This window comes from Myotis nattereri, assembly GCF_964212035.1.
Source record: "Myotis nattereri genome assembly, chromosome: Y".
NCBI lineage: Eukaryota > Metazoa > Chordata > Mammalia > Chiroptera > Vespertilionidae > Myotis > Myotis nattereri.
In genome coordinates this window covers 7,491,518-7,499,697 of record NC_138094.1, presented here as the reverse complement: position 1 = coordinate 7,499,697, position 8,180 = coordinate 7,491,518, and the positions used below count along the sequence as shown (strand labels likewise).

The following is an 8,180-nucleotide window of genomic DNA, read 5'->3' as shown; positions in this document are numbered from 1 at the left end:
CACAACCATTCAAGCAAAGGTAATCCCCGGATCTACCACCCAAGCCTCAGTCTCTCCCCCTGAGAGATTCAGGTGCATATTTCTAACTCCTTAGGACAAATCTCCCCAAAGAAACCATTGAGTCCCCTGTTAGCATTTCCCCCCACCCTGAGTAGTTGTCTGAAACTGGCTGCTGTGTTCCTGTACGGTACACTTATGTCTGGGCTTCAGTGCCCAAGTGCCCAGAGTAAAGCCTATGAGATGTGCACCCAGCTGGACACTCAAGCAACAGGATCACAGAATGGGAGCTGGGTCATGGAAGGTTCTACAGCCACAGTGAGGACAGGGCTAAGACCACAGAGCCAGACCATGCTGGGCCACCCCAACTCCTGCAGCATATGCTTCAGCACGGCATGCATCTGGGCAAGTCGGCCCAGGTTGATGGTGCCACTCGTTTCCTCATAACTCTCCAGGGGGGGCGCATAAATCATGCAATTCAGCTTCCTCAGCCCGACAATGTGGCGAAGCAGATCCTCCAGGACGGTCATGGAGATGGGGTTTTCACAGAAACTTAGGGTTGTGAGCTGGGAGTAGTGGCTCAGGGCTGGCAGGATATCCAGCAATAGGGGTCCATGATCCCACACTCATCCAAGTCCAGGTCCTGAAAAGTGGGGGAGGCTCTCTCTAACAGAAATTAGAGTGACCCAGAACTGATATTGGTTAGGTTGAGCCCACTGAAACTCAGGCCTTTCAGTGGCTGAAGTTCAGGTGCTGGGAGAGATGTCTCAAGTCTCTTTCGAAAAGCAGACAGTTAGTGATGGACAGGGTCTCCAAGGGGGTCTTCAGGCACCTGGGGAGACATAGAGCAGTTACATGTGGGGGATGGACCTGGTGGGCAGAGGCAGGTGAGGATGATGCAAGCCTTCAGGGTAAAGAGGCCCATGTCACCAAAGCCTACAGTGTTCCGGATGATGATCAAACACAGGATGTTGCACAGTGAAAAGTGACATTCAAGTCAGAGCAAATTTGAGTGGAATCTTTCTCCATCATTATCTGCTCTGTAGTGGATTCAACTGGATGAAACCTCACACACTCCATTTACTCATCCATCAAGTGGAGCACATCATACACCCCTGGCCCAAACACACAGGTGTTGTGATCATAAAGGTGGGAGGTAAAGATGGGAGGAGCTCAGAAAGGAGCCTGACCCAGGGTCTGAAGCAGGAGGCACCCAGTGCATTTTAGTATTGGAGACATGTCCTGAAATGCCTGCAACTCGGGCTTCCTTCCAGCCACAGCCTCGACCCCTGTCACCATCATCTCTTAGCCCAATGAGACCTCTGGCAGATGTGCAGAAAGGGCCAACCTGGGCACAGTCAGGCAACATCCAGCGAGGGCTGCCACCCTCCAAGAAATTAGATCACTGCATTGTCTCCAAACCACCTATCCCATTTTGTAATGACTCCCTCCGGAATCCTGCATTTACCATGCATTCCGTTTGTGAGAGCCTATGGCAACCCTTGGCAGACAGGTGACTGAGGCAGGTTTGGAGTGAAAGCCTGCCATGGCCAAATCTCTAAGTGCAGAACTTAACCCCTGAAACCTTACCTCTGATTGGCTTTCCCCTTGTCATTGCAATCCTCACTTGATTCTATTGCATCATCTTCCCTTCGACACCACTTACAAGGATGCCCAAAGCTACCATCCCCTGGCCCGAAGCCTCCATTATGCCAATTCCTAGCAAGGAGTCCCTTTAGTAGCCTCTGTCCTAGTGCATACGTCCTACCTTTGTCTGGGGAGTTATGTTACAACATGCAAGGTGACAGAGCGGTGAACAAGACACTGACTGTGTGGCCCCTCTAGTGGCTCAGGCACTCTAGCACTGCTGAGGGATGGCACACAGGACAGCCCGTCTCTGTGCACAGAAATGGAAAGGGCTCGCTCTGGTCGGCAGGGAAAGTTCGCCACCCCTCACCTGAGGATCTCGTCCAGGCGGCCTCTGAGGATGGAGACATCATCCAAATTGAGCTCCTGGAGGTGGGGCAGGATGAGGACTGAGAGGTGACCAGGCTAACACACTGCTCCTCCTGCTCCAAGGTGGTGTGAGAAGACGTGAAGACGTGGGAGAGACGGAACCGGCGCAGATTGCCTGTCTGGCCCAGGTAAGGAGCAAACTTCCTCAGAGTGGACAGCTTCCAGGTACAGTTTACCTCCAAATCCTGGACAGAGACCAGCTGCACCATATCCAGGATGTTAGTGTTTTGCTTCGACATCAAAAAAACCTGGAGCTTCTTACAGCAAAGGTGCAGCAAACCTCTCCCCTCACTGACTTTCTTAATCAGGTAGATGAGGGACTCATCAAGGACACCTTTCTTGAGGCAAAGGTCTACTAACACCTCCACGGGGGACAAGGGTGGGTTTGGCCTGGCCGTTAAGCTGTGCACTTTCCCCCTATTCCTCATGGGCTGCGGGGCCTCAGGCTCCAGCAGTGAGCACAGATGGGCTCTGTTGCTGGCCCACACAATCCAGAACTCCTGATGAACTTTCTTCTGTAAATTAAGCACCTGCAGTTTCCATCTCCTGTGGAGAAAATAGGAGGTATCCTGGGGTGCATTATGATAACAAGAAATAAGACCATGAGTCTAGGAATCTGGGCAGCTGGGCCAGACACCTGACAGGACTTTTGACTCAATGTCCCAGAATCAACTGCTCCTGGTGCTACTGGGATCCTTCATGGTCCCCATTTCTGGTACCTTTAGGTGGCACCAGGAAGGTGTGGGCTCATATCCCTTCGGTCACCCTCGGCATTTTCACCAGCCCTATATATCCAAACCCTGTTCCCAGAATGACCCCAGCGGTGGCTCCAAGGCCTGCCTCAGCTCTCCCTTTGGCCCTTCACACTCCCAGATCCCAGCTGTAACTGCTCAGATCCCCAGGGTGCTACCAGGCTATTGAATCCCCCGTACCTGGGTCGAGTGTCCTGGGCAAGCAGGGCATCGAGTCCCTCGAGCACAGCCTGCAAGATATTGTGGTAAGGCTGCCAATGGTTCATCAGGGCCCCAGGGGGAACGCAGGAGAAGGGCCAAGCCTGCACCATTGCCTTGAGGACTCAGCTGTGCTTCCCACCAAAGACTGCCATGAACAGAGGTGGGAAGAGCTCCATAGGAAGCCACTCCAGAGCTGCAATGGCCAAGGCTTCATCCCTCAGCAGGCTCTGACATGCCAGTTCCAGGAGTCTGCGTCGAGCTGGGAGACTCATCCCCATGAAGCTGCTATGAAAGAGACCCTGGGAGACAGCCGGGAGGAAGGCATCTTGTCAGGCTGAGCATGAGCAACCCCGGAACTTCTCCCTTCAGAGGGACCAGCTGAGGGGCAAAGGCACTGCTCCAGCAATAACTGGAGCGCGACTAATTTACCCCAACCCCGTTTTCTACTTAGGGTCGCAAAGCCACTCAGCCCTGCCTCTAATCTGCCACTGGCAGGACAAGAACCAGGCACCAAGGAGGGGTGAGATGACCACTGGACACCTCCCGCATCTACCCACTGGCTAGCTGGAATTCTGCTGTGCAGTGAGTACTGGGAAACCAGAGAGATGATCCCACCCTTTCCAGGGAAAACGTTTCTGAGGATCACTGAAGGACTGAAAACACCTGGAGTAGGGAGCAGCCCGTGGCCCAGAACTGCCTCTTGCTAAGTTCCAGGAAATAAAATAGATGTGGAAGATTAAGGAACACCCACACAATGGGTACCATTGAGGCCTTAGCCACATTTTAAATGAGGAATATAAAAGCAACACAAACGTTTTTTGAAGCATGGGGGAGCTGGAGGTGAGAAAAATAACCATTAATTCCAACATGTACATTTTTACTGTGTGTTCCTTCTATGAATATTAGAATGCCCACTTTATACATGACAACAGATGGCTCACATGTCACAACTAAGGCTCCTCACAATAAGAGGCTGCAAGCCCTGGTCAGTGTTGCTCAGTGCGTTGAGCATCCTCCCGTGCCCCCCAAAGGTCACTTGAGGGCTCCATTCCTAACCCCCGTAGGGGGTGGGCAGGAGCCAGCTGATGGATGTTTCTCACATCAATGTTTCTGTCTCTCTCTCCACCCACTCCCTTCCTCTCTTTCTAAACATCAATTGGCTGTTATGAAAGACTTTCATTAAGACCTGTTTTCACACACACAGCCCGGCCGCTAAAAACTACAAAAAGGATTTTGCCCCTTTGGCCTACAATAGGCTCCTTAGCAATACTCGACTTTCAGACACAGCGAAAACTTACCCTTTGAACCTCTATGAATGGCAAACGCCAAAACAGAAATCAAAACGTTTTGGATTAAGGCACACCTGCATCCAGAGGCAAAGGCAAAGTCCGCTCATTTGTAAGGAAGAAAGGACAAATCTCTGGGTTCTTGCCCTGCAGATCCTTGGGGGCCACCTTAGGCTCCTGACACACCAGAGCAGCGTGGTGCAGGGAGCCCTGTGCTCAGAGCTGGACATTGACTCTCACTCTCTAGATTCTGTTCCCTCCTCGGCCTCCTCAGAAGCCATTATGCCCCATCTGACCACACCTTCCTTTTGAGGTCCTAGCTGAAATAGCTACTTCCACCTGAGAGCAAAACCTTAGCCCTGGATCTCCAGGCATTTAACCCTGATGGGGTTTTGCACTCTCCACACCTCCAACTGAACCCTAGGTCTATTCATGAAAGGAAAAGAAAAGGAAACCAGCCTGGAAGTAGAGTTGATGGGGGTGTTGATGCCACATAAAAATTCCCTAATGTTCCCATTAACACACCTTTAGGGAGGCAGTGTATCATCTCAAGAGAGAAAGAATTTCAATGAAACAGCATTGAGTAACAAACAGCCCCTAAGACTTGATGTTACCTACAATCGCAAATCCTGTGCCCATTCAAAGAGGAAGAGAGGGACAGTTGGTCTTCCAGGTTTTGAGGAGCAACCCTTCCCCAGAGGAGGTCAGGCCAAAATCACATGTAGGGATTGATCAGGAGAAGGGAGAGGCTGCATATTTGGAATGGGACCAAGTGAATTACCCAGGACAAAGTGAACATTGGGGAAACTCAAAGACACTGACTGCATCAACTTGAGAACTTAAAAGGCTAGCGGTGTAGAAGGAAACTGGGTGGATCCCTTAAACTCAAGCTGACGGGGAGTATAGGCAGGAGATTCTGTCACCCTCCCTCTGTGGCGGTAAAGGGCATTTCTTCCCAGAAGAACCAGATCAGCTCAGCAAACTGGCTTTAGAATAGTAAATTTGAAAATGTGGGTTGTGTAGAGGCCAGAGGAGGGGTGTGGCAGCTGCACCTGGGATGTGACTTATCCAATTCTGAAAGCCACTGAGGGCTGAGAGTCGTGGGCTCTTTGGAATCTTGGAGGCACAGTGAAAAATAAATGTGGGCCAAAAGACCTGTGTATCCTTACCAAGGAGCTGCTACAGAGGCCATTCTCTTTAGCTCAGGCATCCTCTTCCACATCCCAACCTTTCACAGGCAGCAGGTGATTCCCAGCCAAGTTCCAGGGGCCACGGCCCTAAACATGACTGCCAAAGTCTGTATAAATGACTAATATTTGCTCAACCCCAGGGAACAATCCATGCAAATTTGGCTTCAAAAAGCTCCTTCTGGGCCCAGGCCTAAAACTCTCACTCAGATTGTGAGGGAAGATGTCCTCTCTCAGGATTAAGCAGAGTGCACAGATATACCTTCCCCTTCAGAAGATTTGAAGCTGTGCTTGGCATGTAAGGATATGCCATAGTTTGGGATATCCCCATGCTGTACTGAGTCACACACTATATCTTTTGAAATCAAGGGAGACACAGACAGAGATAGAGCCAGTGAGTGGGGTTGGGGAGCAAAGAGAGAGAGAGAGACAGAGAGGAGCAACTTTTCTACTCTAGTCTACCCCCTGCATTGTGATGCCCAAATAACTCTCATATTCCAGGCAGAGGGACCACGTGACAGATTACCACACTGGTGTTGACCTGAAAATTCCAGGCTGGCTGGTGAGGTTTCTAGAAGAGGTTCAAACAGTAATTAGGTCAGCAGTTGAGTCTAGACTTGGTATTATGGGCTTAATGCCTGAGTTGTGCCACCTGGGGGCTGACATTTTCTCATTAACACAGATATTACATGCACCAGGCAGAAACTGGAAAATATTAGGAGCCCAAGCTCAGGCAGCCTCTCTGGGATCCCAGTGTCCAGGAGATACAAGGAGGCAGGAGGGACCACATAGAATGACCGAGAAACAAAGTCTGAGCCCAACATGCCTTCTTCATGAGAAAGGAACACTCCTCTGTCCACCCCCCCCCCATGTGGAGCCTGCTTTCCCAGGGCATGTGCTATGGCACTGGGGGCAGGAGAACTTCCTGCCCAGTATTGCACAGGCCCCGCCGACTCCCAGCACCCACACATGAATTTGGGGGATGTTTTCACCACATCCTGGTCACCTGCCACCTGCTCTCATCATGGCCCTCACTTATGTACAGGACACAGTAGCCTCTCAGCCCATGAGTAGGGCCGTCCTGTGCCACCTCCTTCTCCAGTCACAAAATTCCTAGTGCGATCCCAGGTTATCTGCCCTTGTGAGCTTTTCTTGAAGGAAGGGGGTCCTTAGAATGTGCTCCAAGTCTGGGACCCTCTTTATGTATCCCTGGAATGTCAGCCAGCCCATCAGGAATCTCATGCTGGGGACACCCACTGATAACAGAAATCAGGAGTTCTCCCCAATTCTTCTGAGCTGTTTTGGAGAACATGACAAGCTACAGTGTACAGAAGGAAAATCAACATCCCAGCTGCCTTTCTGGATCCAAAGAGGCACCAAAGAGGCAGGAGGATGCCCTTCCTGGGTTCCACAGCAAGCCCTGCCTCTGTGGGCCTTCAGAGGCCCTGGGGACCAGTCCCCATGCATGGGCTTTCCCATCGTCCGCTCTCTTAACCCAGCCTTCGAGCAGACAGCCTTCCACCTGGCTTCTTTCCCTCTGCAGTCAGACCTCTTCCTACCATATTTTGTCCTCTGTGCCTTTTTCAAAGTCACAAGTTTCTGCTGGCACTACCTGCCCTGCCTGTGCCCTACAAGACCTGGTTTCACTTCAGACCCAATGACATCTAGACCTAAACAAGGGATTGCCCCTCTTTTTTGCTCCCCAAGGAGAACATGCCTCACATCCAGGACATGCCTGGGTCTAGCCATTGAATGCCAAGGACGCTGTAGGAGGGCTGGCAGGACGCAATGGCAGAGTGGACATGTTCTCAGGGATGTCGTCACGTCGGATGATCCACGCCTGCCAAAGACAGACTCCTCTCCTCTCTCTCTTCAATACATGATTTACTCAAGAACAGTCACTGAGTCCCTAAGGTGCATTCACTGCTATTCCGGGTGACCTGCAGGGACACTTCATGAGAATGTCATGGTCTTCCTCAGAGTATCTCTGAGGCACGAACCCTCACGTGTCTGAGTAGAGAAATGAAAAAACAAAACAACTGGGCAGGAAAATGTGTAAATCACATGCTGGTCTTGCTTTGCACTGTAGAGCACGCCTCACAGAATGGTACCTCCAGGTATACCCTGCCCAGCAATCCTAATAACCATAGGGAAAGTTGTTATTTTTCAATAGCCATTACAAATTTTTATCACAACATTAAAAACTCTGTTATAGCAAAACCGGTTTGGCTCACTGCATAGAGTGTCGGCCTGTGGACTCAAGGGTCCCAGGTTTGATTCCGGTCAAGTGCATGTACCTTGGTTGCGGGCACATCCCCACTGGGGGGTGTGCAGGAGGCAGCTGATCGATCTCTCTCATCGATGTTTCTAACTTTCTATCCCTCTCCCTTCTTCTCTGTAAAAAAATCAATAAAATATATTTTAAAAAAGAAAAAACAAAAAACAAAAAACTCTGTTATAAACATACCATACATGTAAATAAATAAAGTAGTAAAATCACTAGTTAGCACCCTGTGATTTTAAATGTTTGAGAATTAAAAACTGACATGCGCCTTTGCAAACTATTTCAAGAGTAGTTTAAACATGGCTTGCGGGTCTTCTGCTTATACAACTTTCCACACAGAGTGAGAGTCTTTTCCATGCCCTGGTCAACTGTCACATTGCTTTCTAGGTTTGGATAAGCTTCCAAGGTCCCATCCTTCCTGCTGCCTATGTGGGCACCCGTCTCTGGAAGAGTTCCT

At 50.3% G+C, this 8,180-nt stretch overlaps 1 pseudogene across 1 annotated transcript; it reads right to left on the bottom strand.

The window, feature by feature from the left end:
- Positions 1 to 260: 260 nt before the first annotated feature.
- On the bottom strand, positions 261 to 3,238 carry LOC308512312 (melanoma antigen preferentially expressed in tumors-like; annotated as a pseudogene). Its single transcript has 3 exons — positions 2,946 to 3,238; positions 2,059 to 2,559; positions 261 to 829 (listed from the first exon to the last, which is right to left on the bottom strand). The product of its transcript is annotated as a melanoma antigen preferentially expressed in tumors-like (transcript).
- Between the last annotated feature and the right edge of the window lie 4,942 nt (positions 3,239 to 8,180).